The sequence below is a fragment of the Triticum dicoccoides genome, chromosome 2B, assembly GCF_002162155.2.
Source record: "Triticum dicoccoides isolate Atlit2015 ecotype Zavitan chromosome 2B, WEW_v2.0, whole genome shotgun sequence".
Classification (NCBI taxonomy): domain Eukaryota; kingdom Viridiplantae; phylum Streptophyta; class Magnoliopsida; order Poales; family Poaceae; genus Triticum; species Triticum dicoccoides.
The window spans coordinates 488,500,258-488,506,313 of record NC_041383.1 but is presented as its reverse complement, the minus strand read 5'-3'; positions in this window follow the sequence as shown (position 1 = coordinate 488,506,313).

The following is a 6,056-nucleotide window of genomic DNA, read 5'->3' as shown; positions in this document are numbered from 1 at the left end:
AGGCGGTGCCATGCATAGACGCGGAGGAGCTTGTGCAGGTGTGAATGGGGACCGGAGGCATGGGGTGGCGGGCGGGGGTGAGGGTTTTTGTGACGTGGGGATGGTGAGGGTTTTCTTTTTTTCTTTTTTGAATTGGGTGGTGAGGGTTTTCTGTCCCACAAAGAATTTCGGAGGCAATGGTTTGCTAGATCCAACCATGTGCGATTGACGCAACAAGCAAAACAAAAGTCAGTGCACACGGTTTCAATTTTGGGAACCCTGTGCGATTGAAGCAACAGGAAAAATGAAAGTCATTGCGCACGGTTCCAATTTTGGGAACCGTGTATGATTGATGTACTACCTCCGTCTTGGTTTATTGGTCCCCTCTGTAATTTGTACCAAATTTTGACCAAATATTTGACTAATAAATGTTTATGCATGTCACCAAAAATTATATCATTGAACACTATGTTCAAACACGCATCCAACGATATAATTTTTGCTGACCTACACTAACATTTTGTTAGTTAAATATTTGGTCAACATTTAACACAAATTACAAAGGGGACCAATAAACGAGGATAGAGGTAGACTCCATCAACCAAACTGATTGCATCCATATCCCACAGTTAGACATAAGTAAACATAGATTAAACATACTCAGATAGAGATAATAAGCGTACACGTACACAAGCATAGTTCAACCGTCATTAAGAATGCTCAAGCGTACATAGTTCGATCCCACATCTCATCTCATATGCCGGCACTATCCTGAAGCTTCTCCAGGTACTCGGCGTACGTGCCATGCGCCACCCTGTGAGAATACTTCTTCTTGAAGGAGCCAACGACCCGTCCTCTTGCATGCGCCAGAACACTTTGATACGCGTCATGAAGCTTGTGGTTGCAAAATGGGCGTCGATAGCCGCCATCCCAGGTCCTAATAAGCCTATTATGCATTCCCGCATAAAGCTCCCTTAATTTGCCTCTTGTACCTCCTCTTGACATCTTCATCCTCGCTGTCCACATCGTCAGACAACACCTATACAAATAGTTAAAAAATGTGGTGTCAAATTAATGGTTACAAACTAATCTCTAGCGAACATTTGGCAGTTGCCAAAAATTGGCATCAAATCAACGATTACATGCCGTGTAGTAGGATTGGGAATTTATGGCTATTTATTTATACATATCCAGAGATTATGGTGCGATTTTTAAGCACATTCATCTATGTATAGACCAGTCTTGAAGAAAATAATGGCACAAACATATGTAGGTCATTCAAAATCAATTGTCAAGTCCTTGCTAGGAATTATTAGCACGAACACTAACCCTAGTCGGATTACTAGCATAAATCATTTCCACAGATGTAACAAATAATCACTTATCACTTGTACCATTCAAACAATCAATACACTACACGTATCTAATGAAACTTACTTAGATTTCATGGATTGAGAGAACATAACCATAGGATTTCTATTCCAAAAAGGGGGAGGCAGGAGTAACTAGAGAAACCCTGGGATCTATTTGACACATAAATGGGTATATATGACTAACCAGTTGTCCGTCGTCGTTGGAGTCGTCGCCGGAGTGGTCGTCGGAGTCGTCGCCCGAGTCTTCACCAGAGTCGGTGTGGAACTCCGCCTCCGGCTGTGGAAGCTCGACGGCGTCAGGTTGCAGTGATAACTCGCCGGCGGTGACGGTAACCTCTGTCTCCATCTCCACGTCGTGCTCCAGTGGTTTAGCAGCCCCGACGTCGCCACTCCCTCCGATGGGGCGCTTTGGCGGCATCCTCATACATTGACGGCTTTGATGACTGAGAGCGGCGTCGAGGATGCAAGCGAAGCGAGGGGATTGGGTGTGTGGCAAGGATGGGGGTGCGGCCGCTTGGGCGCACCATTAATATGGGAGAGCTCTTAATATGGAGTAGTGGGAGAGAGGCGGGCGGCGATCAAACCGCTGGCTCGCCTCCCGGTGAGCCTGCGCACCAGACTGCTGGCATGCCTACCATCATTTCACATAGCTACCCGCACGCCTCCCGATGACACCGCGCAGCGAGCACACCTCCATCAATTAACACACCTGCAGACATGCCTCCCGGTCTGCGTGCGCGGCGGACTGCTCGCATGCGTCCTGTTAACTCACGCCTGCTCGCATGGTACACGGGTCGCGTGGCGGCATATATATTCTTTTTCTATTTGGATGATTAATGATGCCGCTTTATTTTTTGCTTAACCGAAGCATGGCGCGTATCAATTGTTGGTCTAACGCTCACGGTTCGAATAAATAGTCCATTTGGGATATTGGTTCCCAATTATTAATAATCTTCCTTTTGTAATTAGATAAAGATTACATCAAATCTGGTCTCAAATGTGACCAAAAAAAGTACAATGCAACTTCGTATTGGTGTACATATGACAACACGATAAGTTTCATAAACTTCAAGTAAGTTTTGGATGTACTAGAATTTAAAAATCAAGATTCTCATTGTTTGAAATTTTTTGCACGTGAAGTAAACATGCACCAAGTGAGACACATGTGTTTTTGCAATCCATTTAGGTGCACTGTCACATGTGCATGTAGCTTGAATTTGATTTTTGCACATTATATCCGTAGAATATCAATCAATTAATATACTAAAACGTCTTAATGATCTCTGTTTTTTTCGAAATTAAAACGTCCCTCCTTTGGTAACATATATATGTTCACCGCGGAATAGTTAATTTAACATGCATCGTAGTTGCGGTGGATTCGCGGTGTGTGTGTGTGTGTGGGTGTGTGCGTCTGGGGGTGGCGAGTGGCTCGCAATACACTATGAGTTGTGAGGCATCGTGTGGGTTAGCCATTTTGTTAGGCAAGCCGGTGCCACATCAGAGTCGTGAATTCGTAATTTAAAACATTACACAACCCTTTCATACATACATGTTTTGGCCACATGCAGTCGATGGTTGTCCTACACGACACTCGATACTCGCGCATGACGCTTTCTATGGGCCCGCGAGGTCGTTGTCCACCATTTTGACGAACAACTGGTAGTGAGGTTTATTTGACCAGCAAGGTAGAATTTTTTTTGTGTTATGGTGGTATATAGTACGCGTCGAAGAGGTGGGAGGGGACTAGCATATATATATATATATATATATATATATATATGTGTGTGTGTGTGTGTGTGTGTGTGTGTGTGTGTGTAGTATACATACGCGTCAGTGAACAAGTACACCTCACTCGGTGTCGGGACTTTTCGGTTTCCGAGGCACGTGCCACATCAAAATTGTGAAATGTCTATTCAAACATCACACAATACCTCTTTGCGCCACATGCATGCAGGCGGTGGTTATCCTAGCTAGGACACTCACGTGTGACGCACGAGGCCATCGTTGATGCATGTGCATCACTTTGACCTACATCAGGAGAGGTTAATTAATTTCACCATCTATGAGGATTCTTTTTGGGTTGTATTACGGTAGGAGCATATAGTATGCGTCAAAGAGGGGGAAGGAGACCATCATATGTAGTACGCTTCATGAACCTCGCTCTGTGTGGGTGCATGGTTTACGGTTTTTGAGGCATGTGTGGCACATCAAACTTGTGCATTTTAGGTGTTCAACATATGTTTGGCCCACTTGAAAAGCGATGGTGGTTGTCCTCTCGCACCCACTTAAGCGGTTAGAAGCGATATCCATGCTTTCTATTTGTGGGCCCGCTTGATCCATCACTACTTTTTGCTTGACAACGAGAGTGGTTAATTTGACTTAGGAGGGGTCTATTCTGCTAATATTAGTAGAATAGTTATTCTTATAACACTTCCGCACTGCATGCTTAACGCGAGGGCACTGCACTTTCAGTAGAAGAGGTACTGCAATACTGAGACTAGTGAACTTCGTGTCGGAAAAACCTACACATGGTGTTTTCTCGGTACTATTTTTGCTCCAGTTTTTTAACCGTTTGTCGGAACGAGGCGCGTAATATACCGATGAGAAGATATGGAAAATGCGCAACTTTGCCATATTGTACACTTTTCGAGATACCACATGGTTTAAGAGCAGTTTTGAAAATGATGCGGCCATGACGAGTGGCAGCGAGCGTTTTTTTGCGGTTTTTTTGTAAATCGCTCGTCGGAATGAAGCAAATGATACACCGTTGGAAAGATAACGTCGAGCCACATCTTTTTTATATTTATTATTTTCTCTAATTCGTTACGGTTTAAGAGCTGTTTTAAATTTAGTAAATCATGGAGTTCAGTTTTTTTTTGCAATTTTGTACTATTTTCGCTCCAGTTTTTGAATCGTCTGTCAAAACGAGGCGTGTGACACACCGTTAGAACTCTAAGGACGAGGCACACCTTTCATATGTTGTAATATTTTGGATATTCCTTACGGTTTTTAGTTAATTTCAAAAATCATGCGACTGATGACGAGAGACAACGACCGTTTTTCGCTATTTTTTTACAAACCGTTGGTCGAAATGATTCAAATTACACGCCATTGGAAAGATATCGATGGGGCACATATTTTCATGTAAAACACTCTCTCTGATTCCTTACAATTTAAGAGCAATTTTGATTTTAACGAAATGCGGACACTGTTTTTTTGCAACCCAAAATCGTCGTATGTACTGCATCAGACAGAAACCACACTGCTTTCAGTCCAAAAACCGCACTTCATCAGACCGACAAGTGCACTGTATGATTTCTTTTCTGTGGGACATAAATTTTCCCAAACGAGGTGGTGGAGTGCAGTTCATGTCGAGCGTTGGTGAACCGCAATACTACGAAAAGAGAACCACATTCTTTTTCTTTTATCGCCGCTGTAACTTTTTTTATCAACGAGGCGAGTGTACTGCATCAATTTTTCTTTTTCCAATTTTCTTTCTACTGCACACAACAACAAAGTGAGCTGCATTAAAAAAAATCAACTTTTCCAATTTTTTATTGCACTTGGCAACATAGTGAACCGCTGGGAGAGAGAAGATCACTGCGGCAATGAAACAAGTGAGCTGCACCTAAAAAAAGTTTTTTGTTGTTGTTTTCTTTACTGCATGTTTTCGAGAGAGCTGCGATCTGTACATCTCTGGATTATGAGGCGGGGCAAACGAACTACAATGATCCTCTTTTTAATCCATAGTACAAATGCACACAAATTACAATGACGAGGGACTTAAAAAATAAATGTACATTTTTTGTCCGTGAAATGCAAGCCGACGCCGGCGCATTGCATGTCCAACCCTCACAGCACTGCACCTGTGCGCCCATGGGATCGCAGCAAAAAAATCTAAAAATCAGAAAAATGTCAACCATTAGCAAAATACACACAAAAAACATTGTCGTCCTGCCCCCCATCTTCGCAGACTGCAGGCACACGGGTGTCCCACTGCACGCCAACGCCCCATGAACTACCTCAAAACACAAACAAAAATTCAACGCGAGCCACTCAGGGGTGTTGGAGTTGGCCCTGACTACTGGGATGCCTAGAACGCGGAACCACCCGGCTTGCCCGGCCTCAGCGCACTGCAGTGAACGATATGCAGGTGCCGGAGGAAGCCAGATCGGGGAAGATCGACGCCTCTTGCAGATTCCATCAGGCCTTACTCCTTCTCGGGGCTCTGCCCGCACCAAAGCTCCTCGGCCTCGCGGTTTTGCAAGATGGGGAGGCCAATGGCCGCGGCTGGTGGCGCGGGGGGAGCAACAGGACCTCGGATACGGCCTGAGGGGGATGGAGGTAGCTGGGCATCACCGTCGGCCTCGTTTTGGAGCCGTTGTTTTCCAAGTGGTGGCGGAGGGGATCAGGGGCCCCGACCATGGCATCCACTCAGATCCAACGACGGGGGATGACAGGGACGAAGAAGGGTCGTCGGGGACCCCTAGGAGGCCAGTGAGGCACGGTGGGAGGGGAGGGCGGAGGTGCACCGACTGGCGGAGGGGCTGGCGTTGGAGATCTGGGACAGAGAAGGTGGGGAAGGAGGTGAGGCACCGGAGCCGGCCTGGCGGTGGGAGGCCAGGTTGAGGTCCGTCGTGGGGAGGAGTGGGGGGGAGGAGAGGTGGCAGGTGTGCTGGATCGGGGTGTGGCCGGGAGGAAGAA